The sequence below is a fragment of the Ranitomeya imitator genome, chromosome 2 (genome assembly GCF_032444005.1).
Source record: "Ranitomeya imitator isolate aRanImi1 chromosome 2, aRanImi1.pri, whole genome shotgun sequence".
Lineage (NCBI taxonomy): Eukaryota > Metazoa > Chordata > Amphibia > Anura > Dendrobatidae > Ranitomeya > Ranitomeya imitator.
In genome coordinates this window covers 417,205,376-417,228,631 of record NC_091283.1, presented here as the reverse complement: position 1 = coordinate 417,228,631, position 23,256 = coordinate 417,205,376, and the positions used below count along the sequence as shown (strand labels likewise).

The 23,256-nt window shown below is 47.4% G+C and overlaps 1 long non-coding RNA gene across 1 annotated transcript in view; it reads left to right on the top strand.

Annotated features, from left to right (window-relative positions):
- The first annotated feature begins 47 nt into the window (after window positions 1–47).
- Window positions 48–23,256, top strand: part of LOC138664250 (uncharacterized) — a 148,457-nt gene continuing 125,248 nt past the window's right edge. Inside the window, exon 1 of the long non-coding RNA XR_011318313.1 lies at window positions 48–433. This is a non-coding gene — a long non-coding RNA (uncharacterized lncRNA). The remainder of the gene's footprint in view (window positions 434–23,256) is intronic.

Sequence of the window (23,256 nt, the reverse complement as noted above, 5' to 3'; positions counted from 1 at the left end):
CCCGCCTTCAGCATAAGTGTCTGACCTCTGTACTGTCCGGGAATGCTCTGCAGAGACTCACATCGTCAGACTACACACATGCACACACTGTATGCACACGCATGTTTGGACCTGTCATACACCACTGAGCGCGGAGCTGAAGAAGGGAAACACTACAGCACTACCAGTCCTGAGCTCATACCAGTGCCCTCACCCATGTACTAGCAATCTCATTGAAAAGGCACTCACATGCCAAAAACTGAATCAACATCGGTAAGAGCTCGAAGAATAAAAAATAAAATCTAAAGATGATCCCCTACGTGAACCTACGATTGAAGTTCTTAATGAAGATTCTCCTGGCACTATGTCTGTTCACTATAGTAGGACTACTTCTTTCCCGCAAGGAACAGATAGTTAATAATATATCGCCACGGTGGACTTCCTATTATAAGAGGTAAGAATGATAGGTGGGTGATGGTGACCCTACGGACTCTTATAGGACTTTTTTCCATTTTTGATGGATCGAACACTAGGGCAGTATTTGTGATGCTGGATATCAGATGGGTACTGGGTAAACTTGAAACTTGTGTTTCTAAGGGCTCAGAGATTGTGACCTTTAGGAAGTGAATGTCGAGAGACGGCAGCTGAATGGGCTTGTAGTTCCTCTCCGCTGTGTCAAAGTAAACAATAGTATTTCTGTTTGTGTGCATAAGTGTATGTTTTTATATGTATGTGAATTTTGTATGTATGTGTTTTTATGTATGTGTGCGTTGTTGTATGTGTGTTAGTATTCATATACACTGATGACTAAAAGGGAAGAAATGTTTTGAACTTTTGACTTTCAGGTTCCATATCTCACCATCCACTACTGCTTCGAACGTGAGACTACCATAATTTTATATACAATCATCTTGGATATCTAATTCATAAATTTGACTTGCAACTACTTAGCATATGATTAGTTATGCAAATTATTGTCATGCCACTGTACTGTTACTGTTTTGCTCCTAAAAATCTAAATTTTAATTTTTATTATTTTGTAAATCCACCTTTGGCTTTCAACACTGCCTGAATCCTTCTGGGCATGTTCTTGATCAGATTCAAGCATGTATTGACCAAATTCTGATTCAAGGTCTTTTCTACAGGTTCCCAAAGTTGGTGCATACTCACTTGGGTATGTATATAGTTTTTTCTTCAATTCTACCCACAAGTCTACCCACAAGTCTATGATTGGGTTGAGGTCTGTGAACTATGGGGGCCAATTCAGCACTTCTACTTCATTGTCACTGAACCATTTCTTCTCCAAGCTTGACATATGCTTCAGGTTGTTGTCCTGCTGGAAAACTATGACGTCCTTTTCATACCCATAGTACTCGAGTGTACAAAGTAACTCATCTTATAGGATACTCATATAGCACAGCATTGAGACCACCATCGATCCTGGTCAACACCTTTTCCTTTGAGACAATCTCATATCATCAGGCTTCCTCCAACAAACTGAGTTCCTTCAATTTCTTGATCCATTAGCCCCATTTTCCCTTGTTTCTTCCATACACATTAGCACCCATCAGTGCCTAGTCTATTGACTTTTGTCTCACCGCTCCAAATCACCTGTTCCCAATATTCCACTGTCCACAATTTGAACCTTTTTTGAAAACTCGTACGAATGTTTCTTACGACAATATTAATGTTGAGGCTTCTTCACCTTTTTTTGGGCCACCAACTTGTGTAATGTGTCGCACAGTGCCTGAGTGGACATCTGATCTCACTATTACGAAGCATACGAGCCACCTCTGCCGTGTTTGTCACACTAGAACTGATAGACCTTGGGATGAGCTGACAAGTTGAGTTCGATATTTTGTCTGGATGTCCACCTCTAGGCTTTTGAATGGATTCTTCATTTCGTATTCTTCCAACTCTCATGGCACTCACATGATGCCAAGGTCGGACAGGGGTACCTAGGGCCCACCAGGGGAATTAACTTAAGGAGCCCACTCTAATGCTACTAGAAACCTTGTTTTTAGATAATATAATGACAAGAATGTTAAACAATGTTAAACCTGAAAGAGAAGAAAAACAAGTTATATTATACTCCCCCGGGGGCGGTCCAGTCCAATGGCGTTGCAGGTCCAAGTCCGGCACCTTCCATCTTCATGCGATGTCATCATCTTCCTCACTTCTTGTCGTGGCTCCTGCGCAGGCGTAATTCTCTGTCATGTTGAGGGCAGAGCACAGCACTGCAGTGCGCAGGGGCCGGGAAAGGTCAGAGAGGCAGTACTGTGCTCTGCCCGCAACAAGGCAGAGAATTACGCCTGCGCAGGAGCCACGACAAGAAGGAAGATGACGACATTGCATGAAGATGGGAGGCACCGGACTCAGACCTGCATCGCCCATTAGACCGGACCGCCGATGGGGGAGTATAATATAACTTGTTTTTCTTCTCTTTCAGGTCGGATCAGGGGCTTATCTACAGCATTATAGAATGCTGTAGATAAGCCCTGAAAGGCAGTGGCTGCAGCTCATAGCTCAAAAATGAGGTGACAGGTTCCCTTTAAGCTTTATTCTCCCTTCCGCCAGTCGCTTCACCGCTAACTACAAAGTGAGCGTGCTGTAATAACTTCTCGGCACTGTGATTGTGACATCGCCCAGGGAGCCCAACCTCAGGCTGAGCTTCATTGAACGACTAACATGGCAGCAACATATGACACCCATCAGCAACCTGTAACTGCGTCACAGTGGGCTGATGGGAGCTGGTAAGTGCATGCATCAGCCATCTAAATGTCGCTGTCAGTGATTGACAAGGGCATTTAAATACTTAAAACAGAAGCAATCAAGCCGAGCTCTGATCACTGCTGTTATGGCAGATGCTGGCTATGTATCACAGCTGACATCTGCCTGGTATGGAGCAGGCTGAGCTCCGGAACCTGCTCCATACAATAACATCCTTAAAGTGACAGTTATGACAAGGTTAGCAAATTTCACTTGTCAGTCCCTAATCATGGAAAGACAAATGGAATTCCCTGACACATGTGAAAGAACCCTAGTAGATTTAGTAAATGTGCCCAAACATACAAATGTTTTTATACACCACAATGCACTGTTACATACACGTAACTTAGAAAAATACATATAATTCCACATACACAGACACGCAGAAACAGTCACAAACACGCAGACATGCACAAACACTTGCAAACACGCAAGTCCATGAATACAGCATCTGAACTTCCATCAGTACGTGGTACATCAATTTTCATGTCAGATCAGCCCCAGATACCTTTGTTTCAAAGGAACCTACAACTCCCAGTATGTCCTTAACTATCGAGATACTGGGAGTTGCTGTCAGCAGTAGGGTTGAGCGACTTTTAGTTTTTTAGGGTCGAGTCAGGTTTCGCGAAACCCGACTATCTCAAAAGTCGAGTCGAGTGAAATCGGCCGATTATCGCGAAAAGTCGGGGATCGGACGAAACACGAAACCCAATGCAAGTCAATGGGGGAGCATAGTCGGCAGTGAGTGGAGGCCAGGAAAACATGTACAGTGCCCATTTTAATGGCAAAAACATACATTCTTGTTACTGAAGCTTGTCAATCTTAATTTACCTTATAATAATAGTAAGGCATTGGAAATTGAGTGTCATTTGGCTAAAGTTGTGGGGGGTAGGACTGGTTCAAGTATTTAGTGGGCCCAGGAAATCTGGACCATGTCACGGCAGTGGAGCAGGGAGAGGTAAGTATTTCAACTTTGCAAGTGCTGTGATCCTGAGCAAGCAGGGGGGGCCCACTCGTTGGCATTGGCACTGGCACAGGGCCCCTCAAAGTACGGCGGTGTGTTTGCACGGCGGGGGTGCCTCCCACCGGCAGCGACACTTTTGCGTACTATGAGGGGCCCTGTGCCAGTGACGTCGCCAACGAGTTCCCCCCCCCACACCTGATGAAGGAACCTGCACTTTCATCTGCACCTTCCTCTTTGTTTGGTGTTATGGTATGCGGGAAGGGTAACCTGACTTTCAGCAGGGTCACAATCTTGCTGTGTAGCGTGCACGGGGAATGTTGCGTTATGGGTCAATGTACCAGCAGACTCATCTATCACTGGCTGGGCAATGGGCAGGATGAGGAGGAAACACAGATATAGGCCCAAAGAATAAAGTGGGCTAAATGCAGTTCAAAATTGGTAACAGGACTAACCAGGGGGCATTGCTTTGTTCAGTGTAGTACAACTGTAATGAGAGGCTGACACAGTGAGTAGGCCCAAATCAGTAAGTAGGCTAAATGCAGTTCAAAATTTGTAACAGAAGTAAACAGGCGGCACTGGTTTGTTCAGTGTAGGAGAACATGAAGGAGCGGCAGACACCGTTAGTAGGGCCAACAAAACAAGTAGGCCAAATGCAGTGTTATATTAAAAACAATTTAAAGAGAGCCTGAAGATAGAAGCTAGGGAAAGGCAACCTGGAGAACACCTTGGAGCGGAAGACACCGTTTGTAGAACCCAGACCCAACTTGTAGGCCTAATGCAGTGTTGTTTCAACAACTACTTAACAAGAGCTTCAAGATAGAAGCTAGGGAGAGGCAACCTGGAGAACATCTTGGAGCGGCAGACACCGTCTCTACAACCCAGACCCAACTCGTAGGCCTAATGCAGTGTTGTTTCAACAACTACTTAATGAGAGCTTCAAGATAGAAGCTAGGGAGAGGCAACCTGGAGAACATCTTGGAGCGGCAGACACCGTCTCTACAACCCAGACCCAACTTGTAGGCCTAATGCAGTGTTGTTTCAACAACTACTTAATGAGAGCTTCAAGATAGAAGCTAGGGAGAGGCAACCTGGAGAACATCTTGGAGCGGCAAACACCGTCTCTACAACCCAGACCCAACTTGTAGGCCTAATGCAGTGTTGTTTCAACAACTACTTAACGAGAGCTTCAAGATAGAAGCTAGGGAGAGGCAACCTGGAGAACAACTTGGAGCGGCAGACACCGTCTCTACAACCCAGACCCAACTTGTAGGGCTAATGCAGTGTTGTTTCAACAACTACTTAATGAGAGCTTCAAGATAGAAGCTAGGGAGAGGCAACCTGGAGAACATCTTGGAGCGGCAGACACCGTCTCTACAACCCAGACCCAACTTGTAGGCCTAATGCAGTGTTGTTTCAACAACTACTTAACGAGAGCCTGAAAATGGAATTTCAGGACAAGAAACCATGAGAACAGCATGGAGCGGCATACACCGTTAGTAGGCCCCAACCACACTAGTAGGCCAAATTCAGTGTAATATTAACAACTACTTAAGGAGAGCCTGAAAATGGAATTTCAGGACAGGAAACTAGGAGAACAGCAAGGAGCGGCAGACACCGTTAGTAGGCCCCAACCAAACTAGTAGCCCCACTGCAGTTGTTCAATTAAAAAACTATTTAACGAGAGCCTGAAGATTGAAGCTCAGGAAAGGCAACCAGGAGAACACCTTGGAGCGGCAGACACTGTTAGTAGTGTTGTGAATTCCGCTCTTGGGCTCCCTCCGGTGGTTGTAAGTGGCACTTTTGTGAGTTCTGCTCTTGGGCTCCCTCTTGTGGTTTCAAGTGGTATGGCTGCTCCTTGGATTTAGCTGTCAGCAGCTGCTTCTACTGATTGTCTTTTCTGCTTGGCTATTTATGCCTGGCTCTTTCCTTCAGCCAGTGCCACTTGTAAATGGTTCCTGGTTGGATTCACAACTCTTTGGATTTCCCTGTTATCCTGACCAGTTCAGCAAAGCCAAGTTCTTGCTTGCTCTTTTCTGTCCACAGATTGTGGACTTATCCGTTCTGTGCTTTCTATGTTTGTCCAGCTTATCAGTATGAATTATCTCTGTGTTGCTGGAAGCTCTGGGAAGCAGATTTACCTTCCACACCTTTAGTCAGGTGTGGAGATTTTTATAATCTCTGCGTGGATTTTTGTAGTGTTTTATACTGACCGCACAGTATTCCATCCTGTCCTATCTGTCTAGCTAGACTGGCCTCCTGTGCTCATCCTGGTTTCATTCTGTGTATGTCTTTTCCCTCTCCACTCACAGTCATTATTTGTGGGGGGCTAATCTATCCTTTGGGGATTTTCTCTGAGGCAAGATAGTTTTCCTGCTTCTATATTTAGGGGTAGTTAGCTCTTAGGCTGTGACGAGATGCCTAGGGAGAGTTAGGAGCATCCCACGGCTACTTCTAGTGTTGTGTTGAGCTTAGGGATTGCGGTCAGTACAGATACCACTTCCTTCAGAGCTCGTTCCATGTTGCTCCTAAACCACCAGATCATAATATAGTAGGCCCCAACCAAACTAGTAGCCCCACTGCAGTTGTTCGATTAAAAAAATATTTAACAAGAGCCTGAAGATAGAAGCTCAGTAAAGGCAATCAGGAGAACATCTTGGAGCGGAAGACTCAGTTTGTAGACCACAACGAAACTTGTGGCCCCAATGCAGTTTTATAATTCTGACAGGCTGAAAACCAGCCTTTTTTTTTTTTTAGAGGAGGACAGCTGTATTAAGTGGCGCAGACAGACACTGCTAGTAGGCCTTACACCACAAAGTAGGCTCATTGCAGGTTGAAAAAAAGTTACATGGGTACACGGTCGGCATTGGTGTGCTCAGCGGAGGACAAATGGTAGGAGGGACCGCAGACACACTTAGTAGGCCTAAAATTAAAAAAAATAGGCTCAAAGCACCTTCGATTATGTGACAGGGGTACACAGGCAGCATTGGTGTGCTCAGCGGAGGACGATTGGAAGGAGTGTCTGACACAGTTAGTACTCCCAAAAAATAAATAGATGTTAATGTCTCGCAAAACAACAAAACCAAAAAACAAAAGGGTGGCATACTTAGGTAGAGGGGTGGGCTCCTCTGCTGAGTTTCAGACATAGTAATTTGGCGCTAAGTATTTACTGGTGTCAATATCGGACACTGACCCTGACTATTTTAACTAGCATCATACATGTCAACAAATTGGTATTGTCAGTGCCAGGCATTGAAGGATGTCAGCGCATAGACTAAACATTGTTGGAGCTGTGAGAGATAATTTGGCAAGTGGTAGAGCACTGTTTGAGCTGGTGGGGGGGAATTCTCTTGTGGCCGGCGGTACAGGCCCAGGGCCCCTCATGTTACAACGGTGTGTCTGACGTTGGGTGCACGCCATCACCGCCAGAGACACTTTATTGTACTATGAGGGACCCAGTGGCAGTGCCATCGACCAAAAGCGGGCACACCCACCTCTTCAGACAAACGGCACTCTCACGGGTGCTTGTGCCAAGTGGCGATACCACGGCCCCGTGGGGGAGTTTGGCCATTTAGGGTGGTGTAAACATGTTGTATGCTGGACAAACAGCTGCTGCAAATTACGAGATTGGAAAACTCAGTCAGAGCAGTCCAGAAGCAAGACCTTTTCATTGGAAAGCTAGGTGTCAGCCGGGAAAGGTGGGGCAAAATAATTCGAAATCCAGTAGTGGTTCATTTTAATGAAGGTTAGATCATCAACATTTTGGGTAGCCAGACGAGTCCTTTTTTCGGTTAATATTGAACCAGCAGCACTGAATACTCTTTCTGATAGCACACTAGTTGCTGGGCAAGCAAGCTCCTGCAATGCATATTCTGCCAATTCTGGCCAGGTGTCTAATTTGGATGCCCAGTAATCAAATGGGAATGACAGTTGAGGGAGAACATCAATAAGGGATGAAAAATAGTAACCATACTGGACAAATGTTGTCTTTTGCCACTTTGAATTGATGCTGCAGTACCTGTCCTGTCTGCGGTCATAGCAAAATCACTCCACAATTTGGTCAGAAAACCCCTCTGTCCAACGCCACTTCTGATTTGTGCACCTCTAACAGCTCTGCCCTGTTGTTCCCTGCAGCTCGTGTGAGAACCATCACCGGCGCTGTGTGCTGGAAATGTCTGAATCAAACGGTCAACAAGAGTTGATTGTTTGGTTGCCAATATTTGTTCCAGGTTCTCATGTGGCATAATATTTTGCAATTTGCCTTTATAGCGAGGATCAAGGAGGCAGGCCAACCAGTAATCGTCATCGGTCATCATTTTAATAATGCGTGGGTCCCTTTTGAGGATACATAAGGCATAATCCGCCATGTGGGCCAAAGTTACAGTTGTGAAATCTGGTTGTGCTGGGTTGAGGGGCAGTTTCAGGCAAATCTACGTCACTTGTCTCCCTCAAAAAACCTGAACCCGGCCTTGCAACGCCACCAGTTGCTATTGGCCCCGGAGAAGCTTCCTCATTCAAAAAATACTCATCCCCATCATCCCCCTCGTCCTCCTCCTCCTGTTCGCCCGCTACCTCGTCCTGTAGACTGCCCTGACCAGACAATGGCTGACTGTCATCAAGGCTTCCCTCTTCCTCGGCTGCAGACGCCTGCTCCTTTATGTGCGTCAAACTTTGCATTAGCAGACGCATTAGGGGGATGCTCATGCTTATTATGATGTTGTCTGCACTAACCAGCCGTGTGCATTCCTCAAAACACTGAAGGACTTGACACAGGTCTTGTACCTTCAACCACTGCACACCTGACAACTCCATGTCTACCATCCAACTGCCTGCCCGTGTATGTGTATCCTCCCACAAATACATAACAGCACGCCTCTGTTCGCACAGTCTCTGAAGCATGTGCAGTGTGGAGTAACACCTTGTTGCAACGTCGATGATTAGGCGATGCTGGGGAAGGTTCAAAGACCGCTGATGGTTCTGCATACGGCTGGAGTGCACGGGCGAACAGCGGATATGCGAGCAAAGTCTGCGCACTTGGAGGAGCAGGTCGGGTAACACCGGATAACATTTCAGGAAGCACTGCACCACCAGGTTTAAGGTGTGAGCCAGGCAAGGAATGTGTTTCAGTTGTGAAAGGGCTATGGCAGCCATAACATTCCTTCCGTTATCACTCACTACCTTGCCTGCCTCAAGATGTACAGTGCCCAGCCATGACTGAGTTTCTTTCTGCAAGAACTCGGACAGAACTTCCGCGGTGTGTCTGTTGTCGCCTAAACACTTCATTGCCAATACAGCCTGCTGACGCTTGCCACTAGCTGTCCCATAATGGGACACCTCGTGTGCAACAGTGGCAGCTGCGGATGGAGTGCTCGTGTGACAGCGGTCTGTGGATGAGCTCTCGCTTCTGCAGGAGCAGGAGGAGGAGGGGGGGGGCGAACGCCTACAGCCAACTGTTTCCTAGACCGTGGGCTAGGCAGAACTGTCCCAATATTGCTGTCCCCTGTGGACCCTGCATCCACCACATTAACCCAGTGTGCCGTGATGGACACGTAACGTCCCTGGCCATGCTTACTGGTCCATGCATCTGTTGTCAGGTGCACCTTTGTACTCACAGATTGCCTGAGTGCATGGACGATGCATCCGCTGCTCATTCTGCAGTCTGGGGAGGAGGGGACGGAGTTTTGGCCGTGCATGCATGGTCGAAAATGGCGGACCCCTGGCACAAAAAAAGTTACATTCAACATTTTTTGTGATGACGGTCCGCCAATTACGCATCCAGTGCACGACTTATGGAACGTGTGTCCATATGTCGCAATGCGTCGGTAATACGAGTCTATGTGCAAAAAATGCATCCTGCGGGCAATTTTGCAGGATGCGTTTTTTTGCACAGAACGACGCATTGCAACATCTTCAAAAAGACGGATGTGTGAAAGAGGCCTTATACTCACCACTATTTGCATCCTGAAGATGCAGATTGCGGCGAAATCTGGATGCAGGTCAGCCGTATGGTGCAGCCTGTGGACCAGTGTTTTTGGGCGTTTGGCTATCTGAGGATAGCCCAGTCCGATTTACACACTTTGCCCAGGTCAATTATATACCAGCCGTATACTAATTTGTGCACTGTGTGGTGTTATGCACTTTACTATGTGCACATATACGTAGAGTGTTATATGCACTGAGTGAGCACTGACCAGGCTGCAGGACCTCACATTATAACATATATCTGATATATAATGCAGGACGTCCTGGAGCCGGGCTCAGGGTCAGACAGTGCAGTTTCTATCTGAGGATCACTGAGTTATTGCTGCAGCTTGAGCTTACATCCAGATGGGGTGATGCTGGAGCCGATGACCCCACTGAGAGAGTGACCCGATCTCTATGTAAGGTGATGATGCAATAAATGTCTCAGTGCCTCAGATAGAGCCTCTGCTCAAGCAAACACAGCAGGAATCTGATGAAGCTCCCTCACATACCTCCTGCCCCGGCCCCCTGGGCTCTAGTGCTATCCTCATCTCTCCTCTCCGGAAGACAGGTGCACAGATCAGCAGACACACATCCTGCAGTGCCCCTGCAGTGTCTGCAATAGTGGGATGGCGGTCGTCACCGATCTACTAAAGGTGCAGAAAGCCAGGCCCCTGTCTGCAAGGGCCCCACTCCACCTCAGGGTACCCCGATGCAGCTGCACTGACTGAATCAGTGGTGGTCCGCCCATGTACACACATACAGTATACATATACCATACAAAAAATACATACAGGCATATACATACACACATAATCCATACATACATACACATGCAGGCATATACATACAATTCATATAAACATATGCAAACATTAGAGGTTTTAGTATCCAACTTGGCTTGTCTCCAGTCCGGCACAGGGTTTATTGAAGTACTTATTCTATATCTGGAAGCAGAAGTGCAGGGCGAGCAGAGTGATGTCAGTCTTAGCAGACACGGCTGCGGTCATGTCTGCTAGCTGTGATGCTGCCAGGCATGCGACCCCGGCTCCCTCCTGCTATGTGGCCCAGCTCTCCACTGTTCTGTGCATCGCGGCTGTCCAGCTGCATGCTCGTGCATTTAAAGGGCCCGCAACCTCTTTCTTTTCCTTTTTTTTTTTCCTTCCTCCCCTCTCCTGCTATTCTGCAAGGGTTCACCGGGGATTTCCCCGGCACCCTGCCAGGCCAGTCCGAGCCTGCATGATGCAGTTTGGAAATTTGTTTGTTCAAGAGACCGCTATCATAGTAACATAGTTATTAAGGTTGAAGGATGACTTTATGTCCATCTAGTTCAACCCATAGCCTAACCTAACATGGCCTAACATGTTGATCCAGAGGAAGGCAAAACCCATGTGGCAAAGAGTAAGTTCCACATTGGGGAAAAAAATTCCTTCCCAACTCCACATACGGCAATCAGACTAGTTCCCTGGATCAACACCCTATCAAAGAATCTAGTATATATAACCTGTAACATTATATTTTTCAAGAAAGGCATCCAGTCCCCTCTTAAATTTAAGTAATGAATCTGTAATACTATTGTAGGAACTCGAGAATTCTGGTAGCGTGGGGCAATGACCAGACAGAGACTGGTTTCTTTAGTGCAAATAGTGTATTTGTATCACAGCAATAACACCCAAAACAATATACTGATTACCCGCAGTGACCTGCAATGAAACAAGTCCTTGGAACATGTACAGCAAATCGGCAGAGTTCTTAAGGCAGAGTCCTCGGCAAGGTGATCAAAAGGTGAGTGTGAAAGCTGACGTGGTGCAGATCCAAAACACTGTCGGTGCAGAAAGAGTCAAATCTAGGTATGTAGTGAACTCAGGGAAGTCCAGAACAAGTCCACAGGTTAAATCCAGGTGTGGCATGAACACAGGTAAGTCTAGAAACTAGTTCTCAAGTTGATCTCAGTTGTGGCATAAACACGGGTAAGTCCAGAAACAAGTTCACATTAAAGTATTATACTGGTGTAGATTCCAGCAGCTCCCACCGGGGGGGGGGGGGGGAGTAAATGAAGGATTAAATAGCAAAACACAGTCCAGCAACATAGTTCAAAAACACAGTTCAGAAACAGAGTTCTTACCAGGAGGAGTGAACCAAGGGTTAAGTTCCAAAGTCAACAGACTAAAGATAACTTAGAGAGTGTAGCTTGCATATGCAGAGAATGTCCAGAGCCACAGGTAGAAGCACAGTAGAACAAGCAGCTGAGCTGAAGGGGAATGGAAGCAGAATACTCCAGCAAGGAAGCTGACACCTGAGATGGGTTTTAAACAAACAAACTGGAATTAGGGCAGACAAAAATAGCAAACTCCATCTAAAGAAAGGGCAAGATCATTCACAAGGTGACTTGGAAAACCCGGAATATTGACAGAATCACTCATTACAACATCACACGGCAGAGAGTTCTAGCTATAGTCTCACTGCTCTTACAGTAAAGAACCCACGCCTATTGTTATGCTTAAATCTTCTTTCCTCCAGACATAGAAGATGCCCAGTAGTCCTTGTCTCAGGTCTATAATTAAAAAGATCATCAGAAAGGTCTTTGTACTGTCCCCTCATATATTTATACATTAAAATAAGATCACCTCATAGCCTTCGTTTTTCCAAACTAAATAGCCCCAAGTGTAATAACCTATCTTGGTATTGCAGACCCCCCAGTCCTCTAATAACCTTGGTCGCTCTTCTCTGCACCCGCTCTAGTTCAGCTATGTATTTCTTATACACCGGAGACCAGAACAGTACACAGTATTCTAAGTGTGCTCAAACTAGTGACTTGTACAGAGGTAAAATTATGTTCTCCTCATGAGCCTCTATGCCTCTTTTAATGCATCCCATTATTTTATTTGCCTTTGTAGCAGCTGCCTGACACTGGCCACTAAATGTGAGTTTGTCATCCACCCATACACCCAGGTCTTTTTCATTGACGGTTTTGCCCAGAGTTTTAGAATTAAGCACATAGTTATATATCTTATTACTTCTACCCAAGTGCATGACCTTACATTTTTCCCATTAAAGCTCATGTGCCATTTATCAGCCCAAGCTTCTAGTTTACATAATTCATCATGTAATATAAAATTGTTCTCCTCTGTATTGATTACCCTGCAGAGTTTAGTGTCATCTGCAAATATTGAAATTCTGCTCTGTATCCCCCCTACAAGGTCATTAATAAATATGTTAAAAATAAGAGGGCCCAATACTGACCCTTGTGGTACCCCACTGCTGACCGTGACCTAGTCAGACTGTGCTCCATTAATAACCACCCTTTGTTTCCTATCCCTGAGCCAGCTCTTAACCCACTTACACATGTTTTCCTCTATCCCCATTGTTCTCATTTTATGTATCAACCTTTTGTGTGGCACCGTATCAAAAGCTTTTGAAAAGTCCATATACATGACGTCCACTGGGTTCCCTTGGTCCAGTCCGGAACTTACCTCATCATAGAAATTAATCAGATTAGTCTGACAGGAACTGTCCCTAGTAAACCCATGTTGATATTGGGTCATGAGGTTATTCCTCTACAGATACTCAAGCATAGCATCCCTTAGAATACCCTCCTATAATTTCCAAGTTCAGTTTTTGTCCCCTTTTTGAATATTGGCACAACATTTGCTATACACCAGTCCTGTGGTACAGACCCTTTTATTATGGAGTCATTAAAGGTTAAAAATAATGGTTTATCAATGACTGTACCTAATTCCTGCAGTACTCGGGGGTGTATCCTATCTGGGCCCGGAGATTTGTCAATTTTAGTGATTTTTAGACGCTGCCTTACTTCCTGCTGGTTTAAGCAGGTGACATTTAATGGGGAATTTTTGTTATCAATGATCATATTGTCTGCCGTGGGATTTTCTTGTGTAAATACTATTTCACCCAGACTATTTTTAAGGGGGCCAACACTATCACTTGCCGAGTGTCCCACAACGATCTCACATGTAGAACAGTCACATCGGGAGATGTGACCACTCTACCCGACCTCTGACGATACACTAACAGGTGGTGATCGCCCCCTGCAGTGTATCACTGCGCCGCCATGAGAGAGTTCACTGGAGTTCATGCTGTCACTTGCGGCATTGCTGCGTGAGAAAATTCTCACACAGCGGTGCTGTAAAGGGAGAGCAATAACTCCGGTGAACTCTCATTGATGCACTGCAGGAGCGATTAGCTCATGTCAGTGTATCACCGGAGGTCGTGTAGAGCAGTCACATCTCTTGATGTGACTGTTCTACATGGGAGATTGTGGTGGGACACTCGTTAATAAATGGACTACATTGGACAGGGAGTATTTATGTTGGTTTTTCTTTTTTGTTACAAGAGATCGAGGGAGTCGGGGATTAGGCGATGCAGTAAGTATGGTTAATTAAGATTAATAAAGGACTTTATTCTGGCTGTGTCTTTATTTACCATATAACTAAATGATTAGTAATGAATAGGTGTCTTATAGACACTTCTCCATTACTAAGCCATGGGCTTGATGTCACCTGACAATACAAAGGTGACATCAACACCACAAATATAAACCTTAATTGCCACTGCTACAGGGCAAGTGGGAAGAGTAAGGCTAAGTGCCAGAATTGGCGCATCTATAAGATGCACCATTTGTGGGGTGGCTAAGAGCTGATGTTTTTAGCCTGGGGGTGCCAATATCCATGGCCCCTTCCCAGGCTATTAATATCAGCCCGCAGCTGTCTGCCAAGCCTTTGCTGGTTCGATTTTATATGGGGACCCCATGTCATTTTTTTTGGGGGGGTCCCCTGTAAACTAGCCAGCAAAGGCTAAGCAAACATCTGTGAGCTGATATTAATAGCCTAGGAACCTTTATAGCTATTGGCTCCTTCCCAGAATATTAACATCAGTCCTCAGCCGTCAGCTTTCCCTCTGCTGGTTAAGAATATTACGCGGAGGCCCACGCAATAATTTTCTATAAAGTTTTAGAAAATCAAACAGATATTGCATTTCATGCAGATTTCGTTTGTGTGTGTGTGTGTGTGTGTCTTTTATTTAACTCTTTATTTACCATTTTAATAATGAGAGTATCTGGCTGACACCTGCTCATTACTTAACCTCGAGCTTGGTAATATATATATATATATATATATACTAGATCAGAGGTCTCAAACTACATTCCTCAAGGGCTGCAAATGGGTCATGTTTTCAGGATTTCCTTGTACTGCACAGTTGATTAAATTTTCACCTACACACATAATGATGACAGCACCTTGTGCAATGCTAAGGAAATCTTGAAAACACGTATGGCTTGCAGCACTCTAGGAATGCAGTTTGAGACCCCTGTGCTAGATGGAGGCCCATTGCTATCGCATCGGGAGGGTGGTAATGTTATGATGGGGGCAGGCGTTGCAGCATTGAGAATGTCTCCCCCATGTGCTCACCCAGGGAATTCGTGCAGGTGCAGTAAATCAGACCGCCGCCATCTTTGTGCAGACAGACAGCGGCGGTCACATTAAAACTGCACATGCGCTCCTCCTGTACAAAGATGGCAGCGGTCAGTGAATCATTTGGCTGATCGTGGCAGCGTGTTCGCGACGGTGTTCCGCTAATGTTACCGTGCAAGAGGCTGCGCACAGCGTATACAATGTGTGTGGTCCGTAAGGCTTAAACAATGTGTGTGTGTGGTGCGTATGGCATATACAGTGTGTTTGTGTGTGTGGTGCGTACGGCTTATACAGAGTGTGTGTGGTGCGACAGTTTTCCACTGGTGGTACTGCGCAAGAGGCTGGTACCATCAGCAGTTTCCATATTGAGACACCCATCACTTGGGTGTCCCAATATGGTGGTTGGTGAACTTCCGCAGCTTGGAATTCTGAGATCCGGACACATCTGGACGGAACAGGATGTGAAGACATTAAAAGGTAAGAATATATTAAGATTATATTCACTTATATTTGTTTTGTGTGTGTAAACGTTATATTTGGACATGGTATGTAATGATATTATGGTCTTCAATGGAGAATGTAAAAGACGAGGTTGGACAAAGAAATGACATCATAATTCTTTTTTTTGTTAAATATCTTTATTTAGCTTACAAAAACGCATACAAATCCGAATGAAAAATCCGCATGAAAATCCGCATCAAATCCACATGAAAAAACACATCAAATCCGCATGGATTTTCACATGCGTTTTCTGACAAGAGAGAAAGAATTTGAGCAGATTTTTACAACAGCAAATCTGCAAAGTGCGCACATACCCTAAGGCTAGGATATGTTACGTGCGGATTTGCACCAAATCTGCAATGAGTGCTCAGGCAATGTTAATGGGAATCCAGAATTGTTGTGCACATGCTGCGGAAAATTCCGCACTGATTCTCAGCATTTTATTTTCCACAGCATGTCAATTCTTTTTGCAGATCTGCAGCGTTTCTGCACCCATTGACTTACATTGAGTCAGTCAAATCCGCCACTAAACCGCAGGTGAAAAAAGTTCTGCGGATTAGCTGCGGATTTACGTGCCAAAAAGGAAAGAGGAAGAATGTGTGCGCGGAGAATATGTGTGTGGTGTTCTATTTTGTGTATTATAGTTGTACATATATATATAGAGAGAGAGAGAGAGAGAGAGAGAGAGAGAGAAAAAAGCCAACCAGCACTCCCAATGTGAACACATGCAAGCTGCAAGCTGTATCATGTAGATATAAAAGAACACAGCAGCACATGTACATGAATCTAGGCCATGTGAAAACACAGACAAATGTTCGATATGAATCATACTTCTCAAAATTATTTTTTCATAAAAAAATTTTCAAAAATTTTTTTTTCATAAAACTTACAGTTATAGATAAAATGAAGATTCTTAGCGCATAAATTGGCCAATTCATGTTTTCACATGGCCTAGATTCATGTACATGTGCTGCTGTGTTCTTTTATATCTATATATATCTATAATATAACGCTGGGAGCGTCACTCTGTCCGAAGCCATTATAGACTGCGCAGGCGCAAGCGCCGGCGCAGTCTGGGTCTCACAGAGTGACGCTCCCGGGAGATCGCGGTATGCGTTCACACTGAACGCACACCGCGATCTCCAACAGAGCAGCAAGGACCGCCAGGAGGGTGAGTATCGGCCATATTCACCTGTCTTCCGTTCCACCGCTGAGCGCCGCCATCTTCCCGGTCTTCGGTCTGTGACCTTCAGTTCAGAGGGCGCGATGACGCGCTTAATGCGCGCCGGCGCCGCCCTCTGACTGAACAGTCACAGCCAGGAGACCGGGAAGATGGCGGCGCGCAGCGCTGGAACGGGACAGACAGGTGAGTATAGGAAGTGCTGGGGGGCCTGAGCTGGCGGCGATACCGGCACCTGACCCCCACAGCGTGCCGGTGTCCCCGCCTGCTCAGGCCCCCGGATGGTTGCAGCACATACCAGGATGGGGACGCAGGATGGTTACAGCACATACCAGGATGGGGACGCAGGATGATTGCAGCACATACCAGGATGGGGACGCAGGATGATTGCAGCACATACCAGGATGGGGACGCAGGATGATTGCAGCACATACCAGGATGGGGACGCAGGATGATTGCAGCACATACCAGGATGGGGACGCAGGATGATTGCAGCACATACCAGGATGGGGGACGCAGGATGGGGACGCAGGATGATTGCAGCACATACCAGGATGGGGACGCAGGATGATTGCAGCACATACCAGGATGGGGACGCAGGATGGGGACGCAGGATGATTGCAGCACATACCAGGATGGGGACGCAGGATGATTGCAGCACATACCAGGATGGGGACGCAGGATGATTGCAGCACATACCAGGATGGGGACGCAGGATGATTGCAGCACATACCAGGATGGGGACGCAGGATGATTGCAGCACATACCAGGATGGGGGACGCAGAATGGGGACGCAGGATGATTGCAGCACATACCAGGATGGGGACGCAGGATGGGTGCAGCACATACCAGGATGGGGACGCAGGATGGGTGCAGCACATACCAGGATGGGGACGCAGGATGGGTGCAGCACATACCAGGATGGGGACGCAGGATGGTTGCAGCAAATACCTGGATGGGGACGCAGGATGGGGACGCAGGATGGTTGCAGCACATACCAGGATGGGGACGCAGGATGATTGCAGCACATACCAGGATGGGGACGCAGGATGATTGCAGCACATACCAGGATGGGGACGCAGGATGATTGCAGCACATACCAGGATGGGGACGCAGGATGGGTGCAGCACATACCAGGATGGGGACGCAGGATGGTTACAGCACATACCAGGATGGGGACGCAGGATGGTTGCAGCACATACCAGGATGGGGACGCAGGATGATTGCAGCACATACCAGGATGGGGACGCAGGATGGGTGCAGCACATACCAGGATGGGGACGCAGGATGGTTGCAGCACATACCAGGATGGGGACGCAGGATGATTGCAGCACATACCAGGATGGGGACGCAGGATGGGTGCAGCACATACCAGGATGGGGACGCAGGATGGGGACAGAGGATGGGTGCAGCACATACCAGGATGGGGACGCAGGATGATTGCAGCACATACCAGGATGGGGACGCAGGATGATTGAAGCACATACCAGGATGGGGACGCAGGATGATTGCAGCACATACCAGGATGGGGACGCAGGATGATTGCAGCACATACCAGGATGGGGACGCAGGATGATTGCAGCACATACCAGGATGGGGACGCAGGATGATTGCAGCACATACCAGGATGGGGACGCAGGATGATTGCAGCACATACCAGGATGGGGGACGCAGGATGGGGACGCAGGATGATTGCAGCACATACCAGGATGGGGACGCAGGATGATTGCAGCACATACCAGGATGGGGACGCAGGATGGGGACGCAGGATGATTGCAGCACATACCAGGATGGGGACGCAGGATGATTGCAGCACATACCAGGATGGGGACGCAGGATGATTGCAGCACATACCAGGATGGGGACGCAGGATGATTGCAGCACATACCAGGATGGGGACGCAGGATGATTGCAGCACATACCAGGATGGGGACGCAGGATGATTGCAGCACATACCAGGATGGGGACGCAGGATGATTGCAGCACATACCAGGATGGGGGACGCAGGATGGGGATGCAGGATGATTGCAGCACATACCAGGATGGGGACGCAGGATGGGTGCAGCACATACCAGGATGGGGACGCAGGATGGGTGCAGCACATACCAGGATGGGGACGCAGGATGGGTGCAGCACATACCAGGATGGGGACGCAGGATGGTTGCAGCAAATACCTGGATGGGGACGCAGGATGGGGACGCAGGATGGTTGCAGCACATACCAGGATGGGGACGCAGGATGATTGCAGCACATACCAGGATGGGGACGCAGGATGGGGACACAGGATGATTGCAGCACATACCAGGATGGGGACGCAGGATGATTGCAGCACATACCAGGATGGGGACGCAGGATGATTGCAGCACATACCAGGATGGGGACGCAGGATGATTGCAGCACATACCAGGATGGGGACGCAGGATGATTGCAGCACATACCAGGATGGGGACGCAGGATGGGTGCAGCACATTCCAGGATGGGGACGCAGGATGGTTACAGCACATACCAGGATGGGGACGCAGGATGGTTGCAGCACATACCAGGATGGGGACGCAGGATGATTGCAGCACATACCAGGATGGGGACGCAGGATGGGTGCAGCACATACCAGGATGGGGACGCAGGATGGTTGCAGCACATACCAGGATGGGGACGCAGGATGATTGCAGCACATACCAGGATGGGGACGCAGGATGGGTGCAGCACATACCAGGATGGGGACGCAGGATGGTTGCAGCACATACCAGGATGGGGACGCAGGATGATTGCAGCACATACCAGGATGGGGACGCAGGATGGGGACGGAGGATGGGTGCAGCACATACCAGGATGGGGACGCAGGATGGGTGCAGCACATGACAGGATGGGGACGCAGGATGGGTGCAGCACATGACAGGATGGGGACGCAGGATGGTTGCAGCACATACCAGGATGGGGACGCAGGATGGTTGCAGCACATACCAGGATGGGGACGCAGGATGATTGCAGCACATACCAGGATGGGGACGCAGGATGGCTGCAGCACATACCAGGATGGGGATGCAGGATGGGTGCAGCACATGACAGGATAGGGACGCAGGATGGGTGCAGCACATACCAGGATCGGGACGCAGGATGGGTGCAGCACATACCAGGATGGGGACGCAGGATGGGTGCAGCACATACCAGGATGGGGACGCAGGATGGGTGCAGCACATGACAGGATGGGGACGCAGGATGGGTGCAGCACATGACAGGATGGGGACGCAGGATGGGTGCAGCACATACCAGGATGGGGACGCAGGATGGGTGCAGCACATGACAGGATGGGGACGCAGGATGGGTGCAGCACATACCAGGATGGGGACGCAGGATGGGTGCAGCACATGACAGGATGGGGACGCAGGATGGGTGCAGCACATGACAGGATGGGGACGCAGGATGGGTGCAGCACATGACAGGATGGGGGCGCAGGATGGGTGCAGCGCATGGCAGGATGGGGGCGCAGGATGGGTGCAGCACATGACAGGATGGGGGCGCAGGATGGGTGCAGCACATGACAGGATGGGGGCGCAGGATGGGTGCAGCACATGACAGGATGGGGACGCAGGATGGGTGCAGCACATGACAGGATGGGGACGCAGGATGGAGCAGCACATACCAGGATGGAGACCATATACCAATATAAATGCTCGCCACCCGGGCGTAGAACGGGTTCAATAGCTAGTATATATATATATATATATATATATATATATAAAATGTCTGTATAATTATGTTTATCTATTTATTTGTGTGTTTTATGTTTTACATGGTTTTTCTCATGACTATGGACAGGATGGGGCCGTCCCCATCCTGCTCAGGTCAGGATTCATTTTAGTCCGCCTCTCTTTGGTTCTGGAGTGTCTATTTAATGTTGGCAATTCCTGTATTATGTGTCGGTGATACTTCCGTATACTCAGCTTGTGGTTGCTGACCCAGGTTCTTGTCTGTAAACGTTGTGCCTCTGTGCTAGTGTGCCTTGCTGTGTATGACTCGGTTTTGTTCTCTGACTTCGGTCTTTGCATTCTGCTTTGTACTGCTCTGTCTCTCCAGGTTATCAGACCCCTTGGCTTGTCCCTGTTTACTTTGTCTTATCCCTAAGGTACTCACTCCCTCCTAGCTTTGACCCTGGGCTCTATTTGACTACGTTTTCTGCCTGTGCCCTGCACACTGCGTGTTCAGTGTCATTCCCTCCACTCATGTGCTGTGGCTCCGCCCCCTGGTCACGTGACTGCTCTGTGCCAGGTCCTGTACTCAATGCATTAGAGGAAGGCTGTGTTCACACGTTGCTTTTTTTCGCGTTTTTTTCGCGTTTTTTCCCGATAAAAACGCTAAAAAACCGCATACAATAAGCATCCCATCATTCAGAATGAATTCCGCATGTTTTGTGCACATGAAAAAAACGCATCGCGGCAAAAAACGCAGCATGTTCATTAATTTTCCGTTTTTTTGCGGATTTCCCACTCCAAAATGCATTGGGAAGTGTCCGGAAAAAACCGCGGCAAAAACGCGTCAAAACCGCGTCAAAAACGCGTCAAAACCGCGGCAAAATCGCAGCAAAAACGCATGCGGTTTTCTTGCGGATTTCTTGCAGAAAATGTCCGGAATTCTCAGGAATTTTCTGCAAGAAATCCTGAACGTGTGCACATAGCCTAAGGCTCTTGAGTTCGGCTTGACTTGTTTCTGCACTCAGTACTTTTATTCGTGCCCCCTGATAGCATCCCCTAGGCAATGCCAGTGACACCTTAGGTGTCATGGTAGTTTTGTGCGATTATATGTATATTCAGTGTGTGTATGTAATATGTATATTCGTGTGTTATAGTGGATGCGCATCTATTTATTGTCTGCTTGTATCTGTGTACATGTGTGACTTTATATGTGTGTATGTTTTTGTTTGTACTATAAGTGTATATCTGTGTGCCATATACCCAGATGTGTGTATTAGGTATATTTATATAATTTTACTAAGTAGATATGTATCTTTATTTCTGTATTCCTGTGTTTTATATGTGTATTTTATGTGTGTACGACGTGTATGTGTGCTTTTATGTATATGTGTGCACTGTATGTGTATATCTGTTTTTTCTAGAATTGTTTGTTTTATATGTGTATGAAACGTGTATATTTTAGATGTCTGTGTTTATATGTGTGTAGTATATGTGTATTTTATATGTGTAAGTGTGCACTTTATGCACATATCCACTGCTCAAAAAAATAAAGAGAACACTTAAACAACAGAATATAATTCCCAAGTAAATCAAACTTCTGTGAAATCAAACTTCTGTGAAATCAAAGCAACACTGTTTGACAATCAATTTCACATGCTGTTGTGCAAATGGAATAGACATCAGATGGAAATTATTGGCAATTATCAAGACACCCTCAATAAAGGAGTGGTTCTGCAGGTGGGGACCACAGACCATATCTCAGTACCAATGCTTTCTGGCTGAAGTTTTGGTCACTTTTGAATGTTGGTTGAGCTTTCACACTCGTGGTAGCATGAGATGGACTCTACAACCCACACAAGTGGCTCAGGTAGTGCAGCTCATCCAAGATGACACATCAATGTGAGCTGTGGCAAGAAGGTTTGCTGTGTCTATCAGCGTAGTGTCCAGAGGCTGGAGGCGCTACCAGGAAACAGCCAAGTACACCAGGAGACGTGGAGGGGGCCATATGAGGGCAACAACCCAGCAGCAGGACCGCTACCTCAGCCTTTGTGCAAGGAGGAACAGGAGGAGCACTGCCAGAGCCCTGGAGAATGACCTCCAGCAGGCCACAAATGTGCATGTGTCTGCACAAATGGTTAGAAACCGACTCCATGAGGATTTTCTGAGTGCCCGACATCCACAAATGGGGTTGTGCTCACAGCCCAACATTATGCAGGAAGATTGTCATTTGTCACAGAACACCAGGATTGGCAAATTCTCCACTGGAGCCCTGTGCTCTTCATAGATGAAAGCAGGTTCACACTGAGCACATGTGACAGATGTGACAGAGTCTGGAGACGCCGTGGAGAGCGATCTGCTGCCTTCAACATCCTTCAACATGACCGGTTTGGCAGTGCGTCAGTAATGGTGTAGGGTGGCATTTCTTTGGAAAGCCGCACAGCCCTCCATGTGCTCGCCAGAGGTAGCCCGACTGCCATTAGGTACCGAGATGAGATCCTCAGACCCCTTGTGAGACCATATGCTGGTGCGGTTGGCCCTGGGTTCCTCCTAATGCAGGACAATGCCAGATGTGGCTGGAGTGTCAGCAGTTCCTGCAAGATGAAGGCATTGAAGCTATTGACTGGCCTGCCCGTTCCCCAGACCTGAATCCGATTGAACCAGAGGCGTAGCTAGGGGTTCAGCCTAGGGGGGGCGAGACATCTGAGTGGGCCCCTAACCTCTGATTACAACTATGGTGATGCACCCTAATAGTGGACGTAGGAGAACGTCAGCAGATGATCCTGC